This window comes from Herpailurus yagouaroundi, unplaced genomic scaffold, assembly GCF_014898765.1.
Source record: "Herpailurus yagouaroundi ecotype Mexico unplaced genomic scaffold, PumYag 569, whole genome shotgun sequence".
Classification (NCBI taxonomy): Eukaryota; Metazoa; Chordata; class Mammalia; order Carnivora; family Felidae; genus Herpailurus; species Herpailurus yagouaroundi.
The window spans coordinates 6,752,149-6,764,459 of record NW_024412786.1 but is presented as its reverse complement, the minus strand read 5'-3'; the positions used below and the strand labels follow the sequence as shown (position 1 = coordinate 6,764,459).

General features: G+C 55.7%; 1 long non-coding RNA gene across 1 annotated transcript; it reads right to left on the bottom strand.

Moving 5' to 3' along the window:
• Positions 1-394: 394 nt before the first annotated feature.
• On the bottom strand, positions 395-11,433 carry LOC121023878 (uncharacterized). The gene is made up of 2 exons (XR_005787530.1): positions 10,813-11,433; positions 395-2,100 (listed from the first exon to the last, which is right to left on the bottom strand). It is a non-coding gene; the product is annotated as an uncharacterized LOC121023878 (long non-coding RNA).
• Positions 11,434-12,311: the final 878 nt, after the last annotated feature.

Sequence of the window (12,311 nt, the reverse complement as noted above, 5' to 3'; positions counted from 1 at the left end):
GCCCCGCGTCGGGCTCTGTGCCAACGGCTCGGAGCCTGGAGCCTGCTTCGGATTCTGGGTCTCCCCCTCTCTCTCTGCCCCTCCCCCACTCAAGCTCTGTGTGTGTGTCTCTCTCTCTCAAAAATAAATAAAACATAAGAAAAAGAGATTTAAAAAAAGATGACATAGTTTTTTTTAACTTAAAGTTTATTTATTTTGAGAGAGAGACAGAAAGACAGAGAGCCTGAGTGGGGGAGGGGCAGAGAGGGAAGGAGAGAGAGAATCTCAGGCAGGCTCCGCACTGTCAGCACAGAGCCTGAGGCAGGGCTCGAACTCACCAACTGTGAGGTCATGACCTGAGCCGAAATCAAGAGTTGGTCGCTTAACGGACAGAAACATCCAGGTGCCCCTATACTTTTTTTTTTTTTTTTTAAGTATAGGATGCACCGTCAAATTTGACTTTCGGATAAGCAATGACTAATCTGTTAGTGAAAGTATATGGCACGACGTGTTTGGGACACGCTTATGCTGAACTTGTCTGTCTGGCAGGCTCGCTCCGGAGAGAGGTGGGTGGTGGATGTGATTTCTTGTGGGACCAGAGACCGAGGGGAGGAGCCAGCAGCCTCCCCTCTGCAGGACGGGGTGTCACCACCAGACTTGCCATCGGCTCTTTCTCCCGTAACAGACAAGCGGGGAATCCTGGAATCCCAGCTTAACGCAGTCTCAGGGATGGGTGGGTCCGCTGTGGGTCCTGATCCGGGGACCCCATCCGTCCCTGGTGGGCGTGGCCGGCGTCCCCCGTGGGCAGAGCACAGGGGACGGACCGGTGGGACAGGTCTCATGGAACAACTGCTCCAAACCGCAGCCCCCGACCAGCCCTTCAGGCACCTGCTGGTGTTCCGGGGAGGGGGGTGGGGGTGGGGGTCCCGTCCCAGCACTGAGACTGCAGCCTCCAACACTGAAAACAGACGGTTTTGGAGTCCCGTGATCTGGTCGCTTTCAGATCCAGCCTTTAAAGATCCCGCATCGCGTCCCCCGGCGTTGGGAGCCGGGCCCCGAGTGCCAGACGCACCCGGCTGTTCCGGCAGGGGCCAACTGCCCGCCGGCGACCGCAGGCACCCTCTTACTCACCATCAGTTGCCGCAACAGCTGAACGGACCCCCGACGGACTGTGCAAAGAGCATGTCAAAGGTCAGGCCCACGGCTCCACCGGAACAGTAAACGTGGGCGCCGTGTCACCTCCCCAGCCCACCCGGCCTCCAAGCCTGCATGTCGGAGGCCACAGGCCAAGCTCGCCACGCCGTGCCTGGGAACGCCGTGGCCGTCCGGGGCCCGATCCTCCCATGCGCACAGGATGTGCCTGTCACGGCACGTCTGCTTTCAGTCAAAAGTAACCCGTGTTCCCCTGTTTCCGTGACAAGTGGCAGAGATGATGCTCTAAGGCAAATCCGTAAAGGGGAAAAGGCAACCCCGTCGGGCAACTCACCGAAGGGGAGACGGCACGTGCACACATCAGTGCCGACCTGCTCGAATCCACCGGGAGCCAGAGAAACGCAAATCAAAACACGGGGATTCCCCTGACGCCCCACAGAGCTGTAGAAGTTCAAGGGTTTGGCTGATGGCAGGCGCGGGCAAGACGTGGAGAGGCAGGAGCCCTCCAGCCCACTGTGCGGGGTCGGGGGTGGGGGAGCAGATCCGAGCGTGCCTTTCTGGAAAAGACGGGGCAGGACCGTGCAGGTCTGCGATCCAGCAGTCGGCCGGACTGACCCAGCGATCGGGCTCCTAAAGGCTCGCTGGAGAGACACGGTCCCTGCATCCTCCTCAGTAGGGACCTATGCCCAGGAGCCACCCAGCTCCACCTGTGGGACTCAGGTGCGCGGCAGTCAGCGGCTGGGTTAGCAAAACACCGTGAAAGAGTGGAGGGAACCAGGCAGGAACTCACTCCAGAGTCAGGTGCGCCTGCGGCAGCCCGTTCAGCGTGAGTGTGGCCTGGCGCCCGTTAGGAAGGTCGCGATGAGAAAGGCAGAAAATGCCACGTGTCGGCCAGGACGTGGAGAGATCGTGCACGGTTGGTGAGACTGTAGAACGGAGCAGCCACCAAGGAGACTCCTGTGGTGACACCTTAAAAAAAAATAAAAACCAATTACCATGGGATCTGGCAATCCCACCTCTGGGTGAATATATACTCAAAGAATTGAAAGCAGGGAGGGTCTCGAAGACATATTTGTGGTTTGTCTTTTTTCCCCTCTTTGGTGGATTTTACTTTTTGTTTTTTGTTAATTTTTAAAAATTGTTTAAGACCCACCCTCCCCACCCCCGCCTCTCTGGTAACCATCAATGTGGCTTCTGCAGTTGAGAGTCTGTTTCCTTCCTGAAACCATGATTAGGCTACACGTTCATTAACTTGGATTTAAATAAAATTTAAAAAAAATGAAAAGCCGTTGAAGAAAGAGTCGGTTTCTTGGCTTGTCTCTTTCTCTTTCTTTTTTTCCCCTTTGCTTGCTTGTTTTGTTTCTTAAATCTCGCATATGCGTGAAATCATACAACATTTGTCTTTCTCCGACGGACTTCTCTCATTTAACGTTATATGCCCTAGCTGCATCCGTGTTGTCCCAAATGGCAAGATTTTATTCTTTTTTTTTTAATGTTTTTTTATTTATTTTTGAGACAGAGAGAGACAGAGCATGAACGGGGGAGGGGCAGAGAGAGAGGGAGACACAGAATCCGAAACAGGCTCCAGGCTCTGAGCTGTTCGCACAGAGCCCGACGCGGGGCTCGAACTCACGGACCGTGAGATCGTGACCTGAGCCAAAGTTGGACGCTCAACCGACTGAGCCACCCAGGTGCCCCAAGATTTCATTCTTTTAAACATTTTTTAATGTTTCTTTATTTTTGAGAGAGAGAGAGACACACACAGACAGAGCCTGAGCAGGGGAGGGGCAGAGAGAGAGGGAGACACAGAACGTGAAGCCGGCTCCGGGCTCTGAGCTGTCCGCACAGAGCCCGAGTCTCAAGATCGTGACCTGAGCCGCCCGGACACTCAGCCGACTCAGCCACCCAGGTGCCCCATGATTTCGTTATTTTTGATAGCTGAATAATATTCCAGTGTGTGTGTGTGTGTGTGTGTGTGTGTGTGTGTGCCACATCTTTATCCATTCGTCCGCGGACGAATGGACTGTTTCCATAATTTGGCTGCTGTAAGTCATGCTATGAACTCTGGGGTGCGTGTATCCCTTTGAATTAGTGTCTTTGTATCCTTTGGGCAAACGCCCAGTCGTGTGATTGCTGGATTATAGGGCGGTTCTACCTACAGTGTGTTGAGGAACCTCCCTGCTGTTTTCCAGGGGTTACAGTGAAGAGGCGTTTGCGCAAAGATGTTTGCACGCCCACAGTCAGCAGCCCTAGTCACCACAGCTAAAACGTAAAAGCAACCCAAGTATCCGTCGGTGGATGGGCAGATACAATGTGGTCCGTCCACACCCTGGGATATTGTTCAGCCTTAAAACGAAACGAAATCCTGGCACCCGCTCCAGCAGGGGCGGACCTCGGGGACACGGTGCTGAGTGAGAAGCAGCCAGACACAGAAGGATGGATACTGTCCGATCCCACGTACACGAGGCCCCTGGAGGAGTCAGAGTCACAGAGACCGAGCGTGGACGGCGGGTGCCAGGGGCTGGGAGAGGGGAATGGGGGTCGCCGTGTCACGGGGACCGAGCTTCCGTCTGGGGGATGAGCAAGTCCTGCGGACGGAAGGGGTGATGGCCGTTCAACAGGAGCGCGTGATAATAAGTAACACCGTCGAGCGAAAAAAGCTCGTGTACCCCACACGTGGGCCTGACACGGTGCACGGGGTGGGAGCGGACAGTAGGGCTCTCCGAATTACGCTGAGTATAGGGGAGGGTGGTTCGCACAGCCCCTGCCTCCAGAGCCCCCAGGATAAGGGGACGATGGGGGGCCACCCCGCCGTCGGACGGTGGGGAGGGACGCAGACGACCCAGGCTGGGTGCGTCCTTCCCTGGGCCGCGTGCCGCTGTCTCCACCAGAGCTCAGGCTCGCTGCCTCGTCCGCTCTGTCTGTTTCCACGTCTTCTTTTTAGAGCTCCCCTGGGGGGTCCCGCAGGGCCCGGGTCTCGTCCATTCTCAGGAACCCTGGAGTTCCTACTCGGGGCTTGGAAAACATAAACGTGTGACAGAGGTGTGCTGGTTTAGGCTGCCCCAATCCAGTCTTCTTCCTGGAAAGGGCACGTCATGTCCTCCTACGGAAGCAGCCTGGCCGGACCCTCCATGCTTACGGTTCCCACGGGCTGACCTCTCCCTGGCAGCACAGGTCGGCAGGGGGTCCCTGCTTGGCCTGGCGGGTGTCTGGGCGTCCAAACAGCAATCGGTTCAGAGATGCACAGGCGTCTGATCACGGTCACGTGTGCAAAGGGGCCTTGGGTTCAGGGATCTCGTTGGAAGTCTCGGGGAGAGAGATGCTCATTCCACTGGGGGCACGGTCAGCACACAGGAAGTTATGCTGTGGGTCTTCCGCGGACTGACTGTGCCCCTCAAACTGATACGTTGAGCCCCGAATCTCCCGTGGGACTGTATTTGGAGAGACGGCCCGTTGGGGGGTAACTTGAGTTACATGAGGTCCAAAAGGTGGGCCCTTGGCCAATGGGATGGTGGCCTTAGCAGAAGAGGAAGAGAGAGATCTCTGCCTGTCTCCACCACGTCAGGCCACAGCAAGGACGTGGCCGTCCCCGTAGCAGGAACAGATTCTTACCAGGTCAGCAGGCATCTTGGGCCTCTCAGCCTCCAGAACTTCGAGAAACGAGCGTGTGGGTGCTTAGTTATGGCCGCCAGAGCCGCCTGGGACAGGAGCTCGTGACCCCAACATCTTAGCCATCTACAGCAGCAGAAGGGGGGGTGACCACCGCCCAGCAGGGATTATGGCATCTGACACTGACGTAATCGTATCTGATACAAACCCATTTCGGGTGGCAACCCCCAGGACGGAATGACGGGAGGGAGCTCATCCGAGCGCGGCGAAACGAGACGCACACAGACACAACCGAACCTGGGGGCCCGCTGGCCTGATGCACCTTTGACTTTTCCAGATTCGCGAATCAAGAAATAACTCAGCTTTTTTTCTTAAACGAAGTGGGGTGAGTTCTGTGGCCCCGGGAACCTGGAGCTAACAGGGTCTTTTCCAACGTGGACGGTTTAGCAGCTCTTCCTCGGGAGGCAAGGGCACAGTGTGGGTTTCCAGTTTATCTCTGTGGAGGACGTTCTTTGACTCAGACCGTCCTAGGCGGAAGGGCTCCATCACTCATCGTGCCCTGAGCACCTGCCGTTATCCAGCTCTGTCCCTGGCACTGGGGACACAGGGAGGAGTAAGAGGTGGTCACGCAGTCAGGGGCCGTGAGATGCTACGGGGACCGCGTAAGGGACCAGCACGGACAGAGCAGAGTGTATGCACACAGGCAAGGGGCACCTTGGCCCCAGAGGAAAGGACATCTCCTGTGTGTGCTGCGTGGCCCCAGGTACAGCCGGGGTCTATTTCAGGAGTCGGGGACCACAGATGGGAGCCTAGACAGGGGCTTGTGGCCCTTGCTTGGCCTGGGGAAGTCTCTAGGAGGCAGGGACATTCCCTGGGCCACGGTGGGGGTCACGGCATACTGCTGGTAAATGTTTGACAATCAGCAGTGGCGGGAGATGTGGTGCTGGGGGCTTATCTGTGGCACTTGCTGTCTCCCGTGGTGTAAATCCTCGCAGCGTGGACAAGTTCAGGTACTACAGGGTGTTAGTCAGCAGCCGGCAGAGAGGCAGGACCAACAGGGCTTGTGTGTGTGTGTGTGTGTGTGTGTGTGTGTGTGTGTGTGAGTGAGAAGGCAATAATTATGGGGAATTAGCTCGTGCAGATACTAGAAGTCCTGACCCAAGAGAGCTAATGGTGCAAGTTCCAGTCCAAATCTGAGTTCAAAGTCAGGGACCCGAAGTCCCCGCCCAAACACAGGCAGAGACAAAGAATTTCCCCCTCCTCAGCCTTTTGTTTCTCGTCAGGCCCTCGCCTCAACTGATTGGACGAGGCCCACCCACTCAGGTTCGTGGGAGGACCATCTGCTTGACTCAGTCTACCCGCTCAAATGCTAATCTCATCCAGAAACGTGCTCACATCCGCCGTGGCCCGGTGCGGTTGGCACATAAAATTGATCCTCACACACCGTGACGTCGTTGGCCACAGAGTTGGGACAAAATGCGCGGTCTACTCTTCCGAGCCAGTGCCAGCCGCTCGGGCACACCGCGGCCCTGGGCCCATCCCCGTGCCCTCGAAGTTGGCCCCCCTCTGTGTTTCCCAGGCTCTGCACATTCTTGAACAGACCTCTTGGTCCGGTGGGGTCTCTCTCATGGACTCCGTCCGGCATCTCCGAACAATCGTGCCCTGTTTTATTGTTTGTTGGATAAACAAGCTGGATTATGAAAAACAGCCCCTTCTTCCTGATTCTTGCCCCACACAACCAACCCGACCAGCCCGGCCTGTTCTGAGCCAGGCAGCTGGCACCCGTCAGCTTCCATGGCACCTCTTGTCCTAGAAGGGCCCGGAGACACTGGTGGCTGAGTGGAGCGCTGAGAAGCTGGCATCCCCTCTCCGGGCGGCTGGCCATCCACCAGCTGATACTTGAGGCTATAAAATCCCCTTAAGAAAGCCAGATGCGCTCGACCCTTCCTGAGCGCATTTACTCAGCACGCAGCACTTGAGGACGTCAGTGGGCCAGGCGCTGAACCCAGTACTGAGGATTCAGAGTGACCCAGATACGGCCTCTCCCTCCATCCAGCTGGGGAGAGGGACCCCGCCAGACTAGGCCGGCCCTGTTGTCAGAGCCATGGGCGGGACAACGGGGGGTGGGTGGTGCCCAGGGATGCCACCCAGCCTGGAACATCAAGGAGGTCTGCCTGGAGGGGACGGCTTCACCTGCCACCTGTGTCCCGGGCACACGCAGCTCTTCGCACGCTCGGGGTGCCCCGGGATGCCACCGGGCGGCACAGCCGGGAAAGTAACCCCGCTTCCCCCACCGCTGGATCCCGACGGGTCCGGGAACCGGATCGGCACCCACACAAAGGCAGGCGTTGTGTTCTAGCATCACCTCCCAGGCCAACAAAGAGCTGATTGAGGGCTCTCCACTCCTGTCTCCTAAGCTGCTCTCCTGTTCACCTTCCTGTTCAAGGTGCAGTTGATTCGGAGCGAGGGGGGCCCGGCAGGGATGGTGCCGCGATGCCTCGGTCTCCAGTGGAATTGCAGACATGGGCCTCCGGGGTCCCGGACTCGGGGGTGGCCTGGGAGAGGTGGGCTTCCTGAGACCTTCGAGTCTCTTCAATTTTCTTGAGTGGTTTGGTGGCTGAAGCCCAGTGAACAATAGCCTTTAGCCAAAAAAAGAAAAAAAAAAAAAAAAAACCAACCCAGCATATGCACTTTTACATAAATCATAGCAGGGTCATACTTCCTGCGGGGGCCGGACCGAGAGCCAGGCCTCAAGGTCGTTCCCAAGTCCTTGTTACCTACAGGTGACGTGACAGTCCCACCACCCCAACCCCACGGGCCTGGGACTGTCTCCTAAAAACTCAGAGGTTGTTTTCACTTGGTCCACTGATTTTCTAAGGCCTGGAGCCCAGCTGAAATGTCATTTCCATGGATGACCTGTCACGTTCCTCCCCTGGAGGCTCAAGTCGGTTCCACGTGCCTGAGACGGGGGACAGCTTGCGTTTGAGGGTCTCAATTCATGCCCAGCGGCCCTGGGGGGTAAATGTCGTCCCCCCTCCCCCTTGCTGCAGAGGGGAAACCGGCTCAGAGCGGTGACGAGACGATTCCACTGTCGCCCAGCCAGCAAGCGGCCAGCCTGCACTTTCATTTTGCAGCTTTATTGACGCGGAATTGAGATACATGAACTGCCCATTTATTTAAACAATTTTTATTGCCTATTTATTATTGAGAGAGAGAGAGAGAGAGAGAGAGAGAGAGAGAGAGAGAGCACGAGCAGGGGAGGGGCAGAGACAGAGGGAGACAGAATCCGAAACAGGCTCCAGACTCCGAGCTGTCAGCACAGAGCCCGACGCGGGGCTCCAACCCACGAGCCACCGTGAGATCGTGACCTGAGCCGAAGTCAGAGGCTTAACCGACTGAGCCCCCCAGGCGCCCCTGAACGGCCCACTTGCAAAGCGTACAACTTGGTACGTTTCAACGTATCCACACCCCAGGGTTTCGACCTCAGCACCACCGGCAAGTTGGGCTGGAGAATTCTTTGTTACAGGGGCTGCCCTGTGCCTTGCAGGATTTTCAGCACCATCCCTGGCCTCAACCTGCTAGCAGCCCCCCAGCTGTGACAGGGAAAATGTCTCCGGATAGTGTCACATGAGCCACAAAATCGTCCCCACGTGAGAAGCAGGGGTGCACGTCCACGCAGCCGTCACGAGCCTGCCCCTCACCCTCAAAGTGCCCTCGCATAACCCCGACCCCGGGCGACCGCCTGTTTCCTATCGCCGTAGATCTTGCTGGTATTTTCGAGACTTTTAAATAAATGGAGCCGTGCAGTACGGGCTCTCTCCGGTTTGTTTCTGAGCTGGCTTTCGCCACGCGTCGTTATTTGGAGTGGCCACAGCTCTGACTCAGTTCTGTTCTCTGTTTCCCACTCCTTGGTTTCCCAATCCAGGACAAGGCAGAGCCGGGTGGGTGGGATTCCCAGGGAAGGGGAGGCCAGCAGGACATGACGGGTCATCTAGAAAGTGCCAGAAAGAGGGCACTGAAGGCACGATGTCAGGAACCAACGACTTTAGACCCTCACCAGGACCCGGCCGCCCCAGCTGGGCCACCCATACCTTCCTCCGGGATCTTAACTTTCACATCTCAGCTGGTGTAACTGCCTTCCCGGGAGCCCGGGGCCTCCCCTGACCCAGGACAGGTCACATTCCACAGACAAATGAGCCGATTTCAATGACTTAACTCTTTTCAAACCGGGAGAGGCACGACCAGAAAAAGGACGTATGCCCCTCACGTGTCAGTGGTCATATGCCTGGTTCATATACAGATGGTGACAAATTCTATTTAACTTTTTCTCCCTCGGTTGCCCCCATGAATAACGTATCTGTGTCATCTAAATGAACCCATAATAGACTTCCAGAAAACCTAATATGGCCATTTACTTTCTTTCCACTCACGTGGCTTCGGCTCTTAACTGCAAATCTTACTAGAACGGAAGAATTTTTAATCTGCAGGGGCAGGCCCAGAAGTGCCAGAGAACCGACCAGACCTGTAGGAAATGTTTTCCCTTCTTTAAAATCCTTTAATAAAGATTTAACAATCGACGTAATGACAGAATAAATAAGTCTGAATTCTTGCACTAAATGAGATTTCTTTTTTTTCAAGGCTAAATACAAACCTTACGATAACGTAAACAAGGGTACAAAGACTTTGTGTTTCTTATTTCTAGAAATGTGGGGATTACAATTTAATCCATAATTTTAATGAGAAACAGATTAGTTCCGTGTAGTACATTAGGATTTAGTCCTGACTGTAATATTATTTTAGAACATTACGCCTGTGTGCTGAGAGCCTGATCTTAAACCAATAACACAAGTATTTCTGAACCAGCCATTTTTCAATCTACAACAGTGGAGACACCGCTCTGCATTAACGAATCTGTCTCATTCGATGCTAAAGTCGAGCGTAAGTCTGTGATCCGGCCATAGGCCCAAGGCCTGGGCACATTCTAAGTGTATTTCTTCAAAAAAATTTTTTTAAAGTTTGTAGTAATTTTTTGAGAGAGAGAGAGAGAGGGTGGGAGGGAGGGTCACAGAGAGAGGGAGACACAGAATCCGAAGCAGGCTGCAGGCTCTGAGCTCTCAGCACAGAGCCCCACATGGGGCTTGAACCCACAAACCATGAGATCATGACCTGAGCCGGAGTTGGATGCTTAACTGACTGAGCCACCCAGGAGCCCCTAAGTGTATTTCTTTTTAAAGTTTATTTATCTGTTTTGGGTGGGGGGAGAGACAGAGAGAGACAGAGAGAGAGCGAGACAGAGAGAGAGAGACAGAGAGACAGAGAGAGAGAGAGAGAGAGAGAGAGAGAACAAGTGGGGGAGGGGCAGAGAGAGGGAGAGAGCAAGAACCCAAAGCGGATGTCGTGGGGCTCGATCCCACGAAGTTAGAGCTGAGCCAGTATCAACAGCTGGAACTTAACAGACTGAGCCACCCAGGTGCCTCACGTTCTCAGTGTATCAGTCAGCTTTTGACCCGGTAACAAACAACCCCAAGATCATCCTGGCTCTCACCCCTCCCCCACACATGTGTTTCTTACTCACAGGTGGGGGGTTGGCCGTGGCTCTGCGGGCCCCACCGGGGCTGAGGCTGGCAGAGCAGCCAAATCCGGGGCGTCAGGAGGTGTGAGGGGCCAGCACCTGCGTCGACGAAGAATGGTCGGTCCCCTCCAGACTCCACTGAACAAAGCAAACCGGAGCAGCGGGGTGGGGGAGTGCGCGCGGGCCCTGGAGGGGTGGCGGGCTGGGGTGGGACACCGGAGACCGGTAGCTATTCGCGAAACGATCCAATCTGTGCACTGCGTGGAAACAGCAAACGACTTGGGGGTCTGCTGAGCAGCCACAGACAGGGGCGTCAGACCCACCACTTGAGCCGGCACCTTGTGGTTGGCGCAAGGGTTCCCGAAATCGTGCTCCGCGCCGTTCTCTGGACCTGAAATACGTTCCTGAGCGGAATGTCACTTATGTGTCATTAACACCAGCAACGGTAAGAGCTAATAACAACTCACTGTTGGAGCACACATGACGACTATTTCACTTACGTTGTCTCGCCGACTCGTCACCACAGCCGGAGGAGGTGGTTGTCATTATCCCCGTGGGAGAGATGACAGAACCGAGGTTTAGAAGTTGCTGGTGGGGACCAGGCAGGACTTGGATTCAGGTCTGTTTGACCCTAAGACCGGGCTCTTCCACACTATAGAAGGTTCAGAGTGCGTGTGTATGTGTGTGCGTGCACACGTGTGATTTTAACACTCTCTTATTGATTTGGGAGGGGAGTAGACTGTGTGCTCTCGGGGAGAAGTTCGTGGTGATCCATTCATGGTGGGCGCCTCAGTCTCTAGGAAAGGTGACTCTCCGTGTCTATAGAAAACGTCCCATTTCTGGGTCTCCCCACTGTCCTGAACCCTGTCCCCTTGAGGTCCGACACGGCCACACGACATTCCTTGGCCAACAAAGCCCGAGTGGAAACAGAACGTGAAGGCATTGCAGAGCTGATGCGGGGTCTCCTCTAGGCTCTCTCTTCCTGTGCTGTGACACTTTTGGGGGTGTGTGGAGGACAGCTGTTCTGGAGAGTCCCCCAGACCCTCAATGGTGAGCGAGAAACAGACCGTCACAGCGATGAGCCATCTGGAATCAGGGGATGTTCGTGGTCACAGAGCAACTCGGCTGGTCCTGGACGATACAGGTCCCTCCCCCCTGGCCCCCCCCCCCCCCCCCCCCGGCTCCCTCCCCTTTTGAAGGTTTACTCTCCAGCCAGGTTTTTAACACACACACACACACACTTCCTCATCTCTGACATTAAAGAAGAAAATTCAAGCCTAGTCTGCAATATTCTTCATGCTCTGATCTGTGACCAGCCCTGCGCCCTGTTGGCGGCCCACATGTCCTCCATCACTGGTGTGGGATGGGGTCACTGTTGTAGAAATGCAGTGGGGGCCCCCCGACAACGTTGCTGTCCCCAGACTGGGCTCACGGCTGGCTCACAGGCCTCCTGGCCCTGCAGGCGGGTCCCTTTGTGCAGCTGACATGTTTTGGACTCACGTTCCCAGCTCTGTACTGGAATTTGTGGGGCGACGCCCCAGCGTCGGGGGCTGTTGTAGGATCAGCCTGTGGGGCCCCGTGAGCCCGCGGCCTCCGTGCAACTATCATTAGCACCTTCTTGGCGGTTTGCTGGGCAGGCTGTTTTACAGGAGCTTTGGTTGTCACTGCTCTCAGGACTCAGAGACACAGGTCACGGTAAAATTCCACCAAAGTGCCGGAACGGAGCCTCGTGGCTCCGTGGAACGAGCCAGAGTTCTGAGTAGGACAGCGTTTCAGTTCTGACCTCGCCGGACCACCGGCAGGCACACACGCCCTCTCTTGGGCACACACATGACCCGGCCCCGATCATGGAGCCCTCACCCCGTCCCGCCCAGGGCTCCTCGTGGGGACCCGCAAGCTACACAAGCTGCCCTTACTTTCTTAACCGTGTGTTCGGTTTTTAATTTGCTATTTTTAACCACACGTGCGGCGGCCAAAACTCATACCTGCACGAGCCTCT